Raw genomic sequence first — 11,480 nt, forward strand, 5'->3', positions numbered from 1 at the left:
TGAAGCAGGAGCCTAGGCCTCGTCAGTGAGGGAAGGCAGGGCAGGACTGAAGCAGGAGCCTGGGGGACCTCTAGGAAAGGGTTCACTCCTCTTTATAGTTCCCCGTCAGTGAGGGAGGGCAAGGCAGGACTGAAGCAGGAGCCTGGGGGACCTCTAGCTTACTGACTTGCTCAGCCTACATTCTTGTAGGGCTTAGGACCATCTACATGGAAATGTAGTGTGCTGGGCCCTCCTGCATTGAACATTGATCAAGAAAATACAGTCCTGCCTTGTCCAAAGGTCAGTCTGGTGGGGTATTTTCTCAATTGAGATTCCTCCTCCTAAAATCACCCTATTTGTATTGACATAAAACTATTCAGTACATTAGGAAATTAAATTCACAGGTAATGACAGCTGGAGGACTTTGAACTTTATAAACAATCCATGTACCAATGATTTACATCGTTTAACTTATTATTATTATTATTATTATTATTATTATTATTATTATTATTTGTTTCTTTGTTTGTTTTTCAAGACAGGGTTTCTCTGTATAGCCCTGGCTGTCCTGCAACTCGCTCTGTAGACCAGGCTGGCCTCAAACTCAGAAATCCGCCTGCCTCTGCCTCCCAAGTGCTGGGATTAAAGGCCTGTGCCACCACTGACCGATTATAATAATAATAATAATAATAATAATAATAATAAATAATAATAATAATAACAATAACAATAACAACAACAACAATAATAATAATTATTATTATTTGCAGTGGTAAGGATGGAAGCTAGCTGGCAAGTGTTACCCATTCATCATTCATACACACTCTTCCAACTGGCTTTGGGGTGTGGCTCAGGGGTGGAGTCCTTGCTTAGATTCCTGGGGGGGCGTGGTCAGGATGAATTGGTTGTTCTGTCCCCTTCATCCCCCCAAGTCTACCTGCCTGCTAGAATTCCCAGTGAGGGGATGGGGCTATGTTGGATATAAAGGTTGGTGCTAAGTCCTAACCTAATACTCTTATTACAAAGGCAGGGCTTTCATCCCTAGCCCAGCAGGCTTTCTGGATCTTGGGGAATTTTCTGTCTCTTTCTTGCTTCCTAGCTGGGAAATGAGCTTTCTTCTGCCCCTTTCAGAGGCCCTCGGGGATTGATCTGCCACATCTTGTGTTGATCCCTTTCAAATTGAATATGGGGGGGTGGAGGGGAGGAAAATCACCTCAGGAATTCCATGGCAGTGGCAGGGAAGTCACAAGGTTGCTCACATAACCTTTGTGGACATTTGCCAAGAGCAGGGTTTTCCCCCACCTGTACGGCACCCCTACCTACTCCACTGAGCTGTAGCCAGGACAGGGTAGGGTAGAGAGGGTGGGGCAGGGCTCAGAGGATTGACTCATGGGACCACAGGAAGAAGTCCATTTCCTTCAGGAAGCCTAGGGACAGCAGTGTAGCCTCAGTAGCCTTCCGCTTTCTCCTCAGGAAACTTCTCTCTCCTATCGTGTACCTAGGTGTCTAGCAAATATTGAAAGTGCTGAGCTAAGGTTTTTCTTGGTCAAACTTAGTCTTTTCCTTACCTTTCCCATCTCCAAGTTGCTTCTTTCCGCCTGTGCATAATGTACTTTGACCACATCAGGGTTTCTGCTGCCGTGACTAACACCATGTCCAAAAGCAGCCTTGGGGAAGGAAGGGTCACTTCACCTTAAACTCCATCACACTGCTGAGGGAGGGAGGGAGGTCAGGGCAGGAACTTGGAGGCAGAAGTCATGGAGATAGGCTGGCAAAACCCAGCCGGCCTAGACCCTCCTAGTTCCAGACAGTCCCTTCCTTCACACCCCTTTGGGTGAGTTTCAGGGGGTGAGTCGCTTGCAGCATGCACGTGGGGCTATTTGTACCACATAGTTGTGATCACTATAACATCTGGGAGTCTATAGGTCATTGCAGAGTGTTTCTGTTTTGGTCTACCTGTTTTAATTCTGGCTTTTATTTTTGTGAACTTTTTGTAAGATTTTATGTTCTCAAGATGGAGATTCAGATGGTTGAGGGATTAAGGAAGTAACTGCACATTAGGCACTGGACTCGCACACCATCTTGTGTGCTTCATTAGCGTGGACTCTTGAGTCTCCGAGGGAGGGAGTGAAAAGGATGAGTGAGAATGCTTAGCTTATAATCTTTTCCTCCAGAGAGGAATTTTGTTGGTTTGTACATCAGCCATGTAAGCTGGCCTATGTTGACTGTATTATTTTCTCAGTCTAGTGACTTTTATAATTTATTTATTTACTTTTAAAATATAATTACACACAGGCAGTGGTGGTGCACGCCTTTAGTCTCAGCATTTGGGAGGCAGAGGCAGGCAGCTCTCTGAGTTCAAGGCATCTTGGTCTGTAGAGTTCCAGGACAGCCAGGGCTACACAGAGAAATCTTATCTCAAAACACCAATTTTTAAAAAAATTCTATGTATGTGAGTGTATGCTTGTGTGTGGGTTTGTGCATGTGAGTGTAGTATCTGAGGAGTCCTGAAGAGGAGGTTGGTTCCCCTCAGTCTGGAGTGTGGGTGATGGTCAGCTGGGAACTGAACCCAGGTCATCTGCAAGAACAGGCAGTGCTCTTAAGCACTGAGCCAACTCTTCAGCCCCTCCCTCAGGCACCTTATATTCCTATGGAAACATTATTTAATTGCTGGATTGCCATTGGGACTACCCTCATTTTCATATGCATTTGATTACTGGTGGGGTATCTCATTCAAATTCAATCAGCAACTGAAATCATAAAGTGTGGGGAGCGGTGAAGCTGGAGAGGCATTCGCCATGGCAAGATGGCGCCTACTTCCGCTGTTAACTCCTAGTAAACATGTGCATAGAGAACACCTCCCAGTTGACATATGTTTTAAGACTTCTGCCATTGGTTGCTCCTCCCTTGAAAGCAACTCTTCGTTCCCCAATTATTCTGGGCTCTTGCATCTGAAAAACCTTTGGCACCAGGGTGGGTTGCTTTCCATAGCAGGCCCAGGATCTGCTGGGTAGCCACTAGGGTGTTCTTGTGATGACTTGGACCACTAGCATGGCTGATATTTTTTTGGCTTTTGAACTGTTCTCAGGACACTGGTACAAATAGTCCAACTACTCGCCAATGGGCGTCAGAATGTCTTCGACCATACCTCCAGGCACCCCTGGAAAATCTCAAATCTTTGAAGCTAATGCCTGACTTGAAGGCATCAAAATTAATATATCTCTGTAATAAGATCTAGATTAAATATCAACTAGATGGGAATTCAAAATGGCCACTTAATGGCACCCTAGATCCAACTATTTTAAGGGATCTTAATACATACTGTCAGCGAACTGGTAAATGGAAGGAGGTTCCTTATGTCCAAACATTTATCTATCTCTGTTCCAATTCCTCCCTGTGCTCTTCTTGTTCCCCAACCCAACTTCTTTTAGCCATGAAATCTACACAACCTCTGCTAGATGATGCTACAATGCTAGATCCAGCTAATGAACCACCCCCTTTTCACTGCAGACCTGTCTCCACACTGCTGAAAACCCGAACTTCTGCGTCAGTTTCCCCTCCTCAGGATGCCTCAGAGCCTGCTAGCTCTACCTCTCCAGACCCCTCTCCTCCTTATTCTGTACCAGTTGTGGGCCACTCCAAATTCCCCACATTGGCATCTACCTTCACTCTTCCTGTCACCTGCTCTAAGGCTACAGCCAAACCTCCAAGTCCTTCCTCTCCAGAGACACTTGACCCAACAACGCGGTCCTTCCTCTATGGGACGTTCCTGGAGTGGATGGTCTCATCAGAGTACACGTTCTACCTTAGTGAACTTTCCCCTCATGAATGGCACTAACCTGTCATTTCACCTTTTACTTCAGACCTTGACCTCGGCATACCAACTCCTTAATGTCACCAGACCTGGATGCTTTAAGGATTGCTGGTTATGTGTACCCCCTGGAACTAACTCACAATTGTCACTTACAGTGTCTCCAGTGATACTGCCAAGTAACGTTACCTCACCCTTTTGTCAGTTGCCCTGGCTTCAATGTCACCATGACTCCATACCTTACCTCTGTCCCTCTCTTTGGTGTGGCAACCTGTTTTAAGGCCTCTGGGACTCATTCAGTGGGAATGCTGAGCTCCCCAGACTGCAACAGAACCATAACCCTTGATATATCATCTCTGCCACAATGCCTTTTAATCCAAAACACGTCAATTCTTTGTGGCACTCAGGCATATCATTGCCTACCTGCTAGCTGGTCAGGAGTTTGCACATTAGTACTTCTTTTCCCTGAACTGGGAGTGATCCAGGGAAACGAGCCCCTGCCAATCCTAGTTGTAGATATGATAGCTGCCTAGCATAAGAGGGCAGTCCAGGTTGTGCCACTCTTGGTTGCTATGGGAATAGCCATAGGTGTTGGTACTGGAGTTACAGGGATAACGACTTCCATGACTCAATATTTACTTCCCAGTTTAAAAGTGATTTTCAAAAAAATGTCTGATACCGGCTTACTATCCAAAAACAGATTGATTCTTTGGCAGCCATGGTACTTCAGAACAGACAGGTACTAGATGTCCTGACAACTAAAGAAGGTAGTCTTTGCCTGTTCCTCCAGGAAGAATGCTGCTTCTACCAATCTGGGATAGTAAGAAATAAAATCCAGGAGCTAGAGTCAGACATAAAAAATTTCAGGGACCGTGAGACCTCCAGTTCTGAGATTTTTGAAAACCCCATATGGAAGTGGATACTCCCATTTGTAACTCCTCTCCTAGTCATCTTCCTGGTGTTATTATTTGCTCCCTACCTCATTAATGTTGTTTCTACATTTCTTCAACAACAAATACAAAAAATTTCTAACCAAACTATTAATCAGCTCCTGTTACAGGATTACCAGCCACTGCCCACAGATGAGCCACTGTCCACAGAGGAACCTGATGCGAATGTTTACCAAGTGGATCCTGGTGGTGAAAGCCAGCTACCCCCATTGACAACACCCCTAGAAAGCAGGAAGTAGCTTAAGAGACACAACGCCCTCATTACCTTTTCACCATCTGCTTCCCCTTCCCTTTTTCTTTCCTTCTCTTTATAATATCAAAAAGGGAGGTATGTTAGCATCAGGGACTCCAAAGCCTGTGGTGTCTCATGGGTGGGTCTCACAGACCTGTTGCCAGGGCAACAGCTGCCATATTCCTAGAATCCACTGTGCTTACCTCCCACCTTTACCTGCGGCCACTACATCAGAACCCATATATATATACGAGGAACATTCCTCCACCTCTCTCTCTCTCTCTTTCTCTCTCACTCCCCATCCTCTCTTTCCACTACTGCCCCCTTTCTCCCTCTCAACTAAACCTCTTACATGTGGAACTGTTTGGGCCTAGTGAGGTATGTTTGGACACGACCCGCCATTCTAACACATCAGTGATGGTGGTGTGTGGAAAACCACTTGAGCCGCACCCCGAGACAGCGCTGGCTTCCACCATCCAAGAGCGAGCAGTCTCGTAAACAAAGACCTTATTTGGCTAAGCTTGTTGCCCTTGGTTGCTTCCGCGTTTGGTGACCTATCCGCTTTTGCCATGTGGCCCATTGGGATTGGCTAAGCTTGAGAGTGCTTAACTGCCAAGGGCGTTGCCCTTGGTGCTGAAGTTTAACGACTGAGGGCGTTGCCCTTGGTGCTGAAGACTGTTGAAGGTTCCTGAATAAACTGCTAAAAGAAGAGCTCATGGATCGCGTCTTTCTTGTTGGTCTAGGCGGACGCAATAAGTGGAGGCCCGAACGGGGAACTCACTCTTCCTTCACTCGAGGAGACTCAGAACTTTTTGCAGTCAGGGCAGCTGGTTGGTAAGTTCCCAGGTAAGTTGGGGCAAGAAGGACCTCGGAAGTAGAGGCAATAAGGACCTTGGGAGTTGGGGCAATAAGGACCTCAGAAGTAGAGGCTATAAGGACTCCGAGAAGGAGCGATAAAGTTTCACGGAGTAGTGAACTAAAAGTAAAACAAAAGTGAAGATGGGTGCCTCGCAATAGCACCCAATTTTTCTGGCTCTTCAAGAGCTGTTATTGTCAAAAAATTTAGAAATTAAGAAGAGCACACTGGAGAGGTTCCTTAGTGAGTGTGACACTACTGCCCCTTGGTTTGTGGTGTCTGGGAACCTCACCCTTTCATGCTGGGATAAACTAGGGAAGGATCTAGATTTCTCCTGGGACCAGGGTATTTTGAAAGCAGGGGTAAGACCTGTGTGGAAGCTCGTTAGGAGCTGTTTGGAGGATCAGTGCTGTTATAAGGCCGTGGAAGAGGGGAAAGCCGCATTAGAGCAGCTGAAGGAAGAGTGATCTGTGAAGTCAGAGAAGGGAGCTTCAGATACTGAATGGTCTGATACAGATGAGGAATTACAGGTTTTGATTGAGAAGGTTGATGTGGAGAGCGGTAGAGCTGGAGAGGCATTCGCCATGACAAGATGGCGCCTACTTCCGCTGGCGACTCCTGGTAAACAACTGTTTGCGCATGTGCATAGAGAACTGTTTGCACATGTGCATAGAGTGAAAGACGCCAAGTCACGGCCCATCCCGGGGCGTCACGTGGGGTGATGAGCAAACAGCCAATCATGGGTGGACACACCGCGCTGTGGGCGGACTCGCCGCGCTGTGGTGTATATAAGCAGTGCCGATTATTGGCTCGGTCTTTTTTTCCTCTGGATGAGGCAATAAACGCTTGCTGCAGAAGGATCCTAGTGTCCGCGTGTCTTCTTGCTGGCAAGACGACTGCGCAGGCAACAACTGGTGCTGAAACCCGGGACGCTCACGGAGAGGATTCAGAACTGCAGGACAAGGTAAGCTCTGAGAGGCATGCTGCTTGATTTTAATTTCTCCGACCCTTCCTCAAGATTAGAGAGCATGGCCGAAGCTGCGGTAATTGTGCTAGTGGCACTTGTTACGATGTCTATTTGGCATTTGATACATTCTTGCCTGGAGGATGAGAAATGCCGTGGCTCTGTAGCGTCGGGACAGGGGGCACTTGAAGAGTTACAAGATAGCATGTCAGAAACAGAGTGTAATGAGAGAGTGGGGGCTAGCCAGGATAAAAGGGAGAGAAAAAAGGGAAAAAAGGGTATACCCAAGGACACAGACCCTTCCGCTCGACCTGCGGAAGCGAGAGATAAGGGAAAGGACGCCCTGAGAGAGAAAACTAGAGAAAGGGATAGAGCTTCGAGACGGAAGCCCCTCTACCCAGTTAAGAAATTGGAGGCCCTCAAGCTTGAGAGCTCTGAGGAATTGAGCCCCTCCGAGGAGGAGGACTTGGAGGGAGAAGCGGCTCGCTATAAAGAAGAGAGGTATCATCCAGATGAGCATTTGCCGCCTCTCCAGAATCGAAAGCAAAAGGGAGCGAGAGATCAGAGCCGCAGAATGCTTTATGCTGTCCCGCCTGCTCTTCCAGGTGCACCCCTGCTGTGCACTGATGGACGCTGTTCGGATTCCTTTTTGTCTGGAGGAGACAAGAGTAAACTCTCACGTGCCTTTCCAGTGTTTGAGGATGCTGGTGGTGGCCGTGTCTGTGCTCCAGTAGAGTGCACCCCTATCGGGGAGCTTGCTGAGTCAGTCGGCAGGTGTGGGCCTGGTGCCAATTTTGCCATTGTGCAACTTGAAAGACTTGCAGATTACACTGGGGAACTACAGGTTCTCTGTTCTTGCCCGCAGGGCATCTTCTCCATCTCCCCGGGGGATAGGATTGCTCAGTTAATAGTCCTCCCCAGCTTACATGATTGTTTCCCCTCTACGGGACTGCCACAGGGCACCGACAGGCTTGGCTCATCTGGGATAGACTTTGCTCATCTGGTGGTTGACCTTAAGACCAGGCCCACGTTACAGTTGTCTATAGAGGGAAAGAATTTTACTGGTATACTGGACACTGGAGCTGACAAAAGCATTATTTCTTCCAACTGGTGGCCTAAGGCATGGCCTGTAACCCAATCTTCCCACTCTTTGCAGGGATTGGGATATGAGGCCAGCCCTGCAGTCAGCTCACACACCCTGGCGTGATGTGCGCCAGAGGGCCAGACAGGGAACTTTGCACCTTATGTGCTTCCTCTTCCTGTTAACCTATGGAAGAGAGATGTCTTACAAGACTTGAGACTTACATTGACCAATGAGTATTCTCAACAAGCTAAGGATATTATGGGAGTGACTCATGTGACAGGTCTCCCCTATAATCCTCAAGGACAAGGCATCATAGAGCGAGCCCACCGTACGCTCAAGTTATATTTAATAAAACAAAAGGGGGAGATGTAGGGAGCCGGCATTTGCCATGACAAGATGGCGCCTACTTCTGCTGTTGAGTAAACAACTGTTTGCGCATGTGCGTAGAGTGAAAAGACGCCATGTCATGGCTCATTCTGGGGTGTTACGTAGGGTAATGAGCGAACAGCCAATCATGGGCAGACACGCCGCACTGTGGTGTATATAAGCAGTGTGGATTACTGGCTCGGTCTCTTTTTTCCTCTGGGAGAGGGCAGTAAACGTCGTTGGTGCAGAAGTAACCTAGTGTGTCCGCGTGTCTTCTTCCCAGCGAGATGACTGCGCGGGCTACAGATACCGGAGAAGGGTACTTCACGGTTGCTATGCATTGAGTGTATTGGCTTCACCTCCTGTTTCTGCCTTCCACAGCCCTCAAAGCAACCCAACTAGTCAGTTATTAAGGATAAAAACTTCTGAAGACAGGAATCTTCTTCTTTTTACATTGATTTTCTGTAGTTTGTTACAGCAATGAAAGCTGACTGTAGTGGCTATTCCTGGTTGTCAACTTGACTATATCTGAAATGAACTACAATCCAGAATTAGAAGGCTCACCTGTGGCCCTAATCTGGAGGCTGAGAGATACAAGTTTTGGACCTGAATCTTGGCATGGAGATCTTGAAGCATAGTGGCTATGAATCCCAGAAGATTAAGATAGGAAGATGTATGAATTCAAGCAAGGTCATCTGGGATTAAAGGTGTGGTGGCACACACCTTTAATCTGGGCCACACCTTTTGCTGGAGACCTATATAAGGACAATGGAAGAAGGAAGACTGGATCTGCTTTGCCTGCTTGCCTTGTGGGACTGAGCAACTGCCAGATTCGATAAGTTTAGAAACTAGATGAATTTACCATCCTGCCTGGGTGTCCTAAGGACTGAGTTCAGATGTGTGCCACCACCCTCAGCTCTCACAGATGTAAGAGTCTGAAGATTGCTGAAGGAAGACCACTGACTCAGATAGTATGCAAAGACAAAGAACATTTATTCTCCAGAAACATCTAGCATGCAAGGGTACCATTGTTCATAACAGCAACCCAGATAGAGAAGTTCGAGTCCGCTTTATAACAGGACTGCTTAATTGCTTCTGAGATGACAGCACATTCCAAGGGGTTACAGAAACCATTAAAGGTCATAAAGAAGATATATATCACAGGACCCTCAGTGCAAAAACAGGAGATAAGGTATTGACTGGGTTTGTCTAAACAAAACTTCAAGGATGGCTTAGCTATAGTCTCAAACTTTCCATGACACTGCAAACTAGTAACAAATGGTGAAAGTTAAGCCATATCATTGCTCCTAGTATATATGCACATAGGCATTCTGTTATAACCTCTTATTCAATTTATGACTGAATTTATGTGCAGATCTGCAGTGATCTTTTTTCCATGTGAACACATGCTCTGAGAGCCATGTAAGTACTGAGCACAGAGGGCGGAGATAAGTCCCTCTCTCCTTTTCTTCCCAAATTTCAACTTCTCTTTCCAAACTCTTTTTTTCCCAAGACAGGGTTTCTCTGTGTAGCCCTGGCTGTCCTGGAACTCACTCTGTAGATCAGGCTGGCCTTGAACTCAGAAATCCACCTGCCTCTGCCTCCCAAGTGCTGGGATTAAAGGCTTGAGCCACCAACACCGGCAAACTTCAACTTCTCTAGTCTCCTGTTGTGTCACTTTGAGGCACTAACTGGAGGCTGCAGCTTCTAGCCTTAAAGCAACTCAGTCAGGTGGATTAGCTGCGAGAGCAGAGTACCTTATTAAGTGGCTTGTGGTCTAATTTCTGGGTGGAGATAAAATGGGATATGAAAAATGAACTCACAGCCATTAAAGGAAAGAAACATTTGTGTATTTGTGTATGTGACATGGGAACACATAGTGCCACAGCATGTATGTGGCTCTCTCCTCTTATCAGCTGGGTCCTCAGAATCAAACTTAGGCTGTCAGCTTGCTGGTCAGGTGCCTTTACTTGCTGTGCTTTCTTGCTGGCCCAGCCGTTTTCAACACAGAAGGTTTTGGGGGAGCATTTGAGGCCTGATCCTTAAGGAGGGCTGTGTAGAGAGGAGAGGCTTATTGGGTTGGTTTAGAGCTGCAAGCCTGAATAAAACTTTCCTCCCTTTGGTTGCCTTTCTCAGGGATTTTCATCACAGCATCAAGACTCCTAATGCTAGGCCCCTTTAATACAGTTCCTCATGTTGAAGTGACCCTCCAACCATAAAATTATTTTGTTGCTACTTCATAACTGTAATTCTACTTCTGTTATTAATCGTAATAGAAATATATGATATATGACCCTTGAGAAAGGGTCATTCAACCTCAAACAGGGCCAAGACTCATAGGTTGAGAACCTTGGTTTTAGAGGGTGGCACCCACCGTTTGTCCCTGCAGGGAGCTCAACAGCCTGTAGCAGCTCTTTCTGTGATAGTGAGAGCTGTTCCCAGAAGACACCAAAGAGGACTCTGGAGGGCAGCAGGCAAGCCCCATTCCCAGCCAGGCATTCTGCAAATGCTCCTTCCAGAAGTGCCGGCCACATCCAAGTACATTCCCTTCCTATCTTACTAGCTTCTATTAAAAATGTCTTAGTGTAGACCTGAGTTCGAGGCCAACCTAATCTACAGAGTAAGTTCCATGACGGCTCCAGGGCTGCATAGAGAAATCTTGTCTTGTAAAACCAACCAACCATCCATCCATCCATCCAACCAACCAACCAACCAACCACCCACCCAACCAACCAGAAAGTCTTAGTGTGTTTGTGTGCATGCATTTGCGTGTGTGTGTGTGAGTGTGTGCGTGTGTGTAGATGAACGTGTATGTGTGTTCTTGTGTTAGGGGTGCATGGTTATGTGCATGCACAGCTACAGGTCAGTGCTGGGTATCTTCCTGTATTGCTCTCATCTTGGTTCAGTTTTGTTTTTATTTTAAATTCTTTCTCTGTTTTTTTTCTGTCTCTGTCTATCTCTGTCTCTTTCTCTCTCTCTCTCTCTCTCTGTCTCTCTGTCTCTCTGTCTCTGTCTCTCTCTGTCTCTCTCTGTCTCTCTCTCTGTCTCTGTCTCTCTCTGTCTCTCTCTCTCTCTGTCTCTCTCTCTGTCTCTGTCTCTCTCTGTCTCTCTCTCTGTCTCTGTCTCTCTCTGTCTCTGTCTCTCTCTGTCTCTCTCTCTCTCTCTCGTGTATGTGTGTGTGTGTGTGTGTGTGTGTGTGTGTGTATGTGTGTGTGTGTGTGTGTACAGGTGCTCCAGA

The 11,480-nt window shown here is 46.8% G+C and overlaps 1 protein-coding gene across 1 annotated transcript in view; it reads right to left on the bottom strand.

Annotated features, from left to right (window-relative positions):
* Nucleotides 1–5,031, bottom strand: part of Cd70 (CD70 molecule) — an 11,895-nt gene extending 6,864 nt beyond the window's left edge. Inside the window, exon 1 of the mRNA XM_031347241.1 lies at nucleotides 5,006–5,031. The gene's annotated coding sequence lies outside the window, so the exon portion shown is untranslated. The remainder of the gene's footprint in view (nucleotides 1–5,005) is intronic.
* Nucleotides 5,032–11,480: the final 6,449 nt, after the last annotated feature.

Source organism: Mastomys coucha, unplaced genomic scaffold (assembly GCF_008632895.1).
Source record: "Mastomys coucha isolate ucsf_1 unplaced genomic scaffold, UCSF_Mcou_1 pScaffold3, whole genome shotgun sequence".
NCBI classification, from domain to species: Eukaryota; Metazoa; Chordata; class Mammalia; order Rodentia; family Muridae; genus Mastomys; species Mastomys coucha.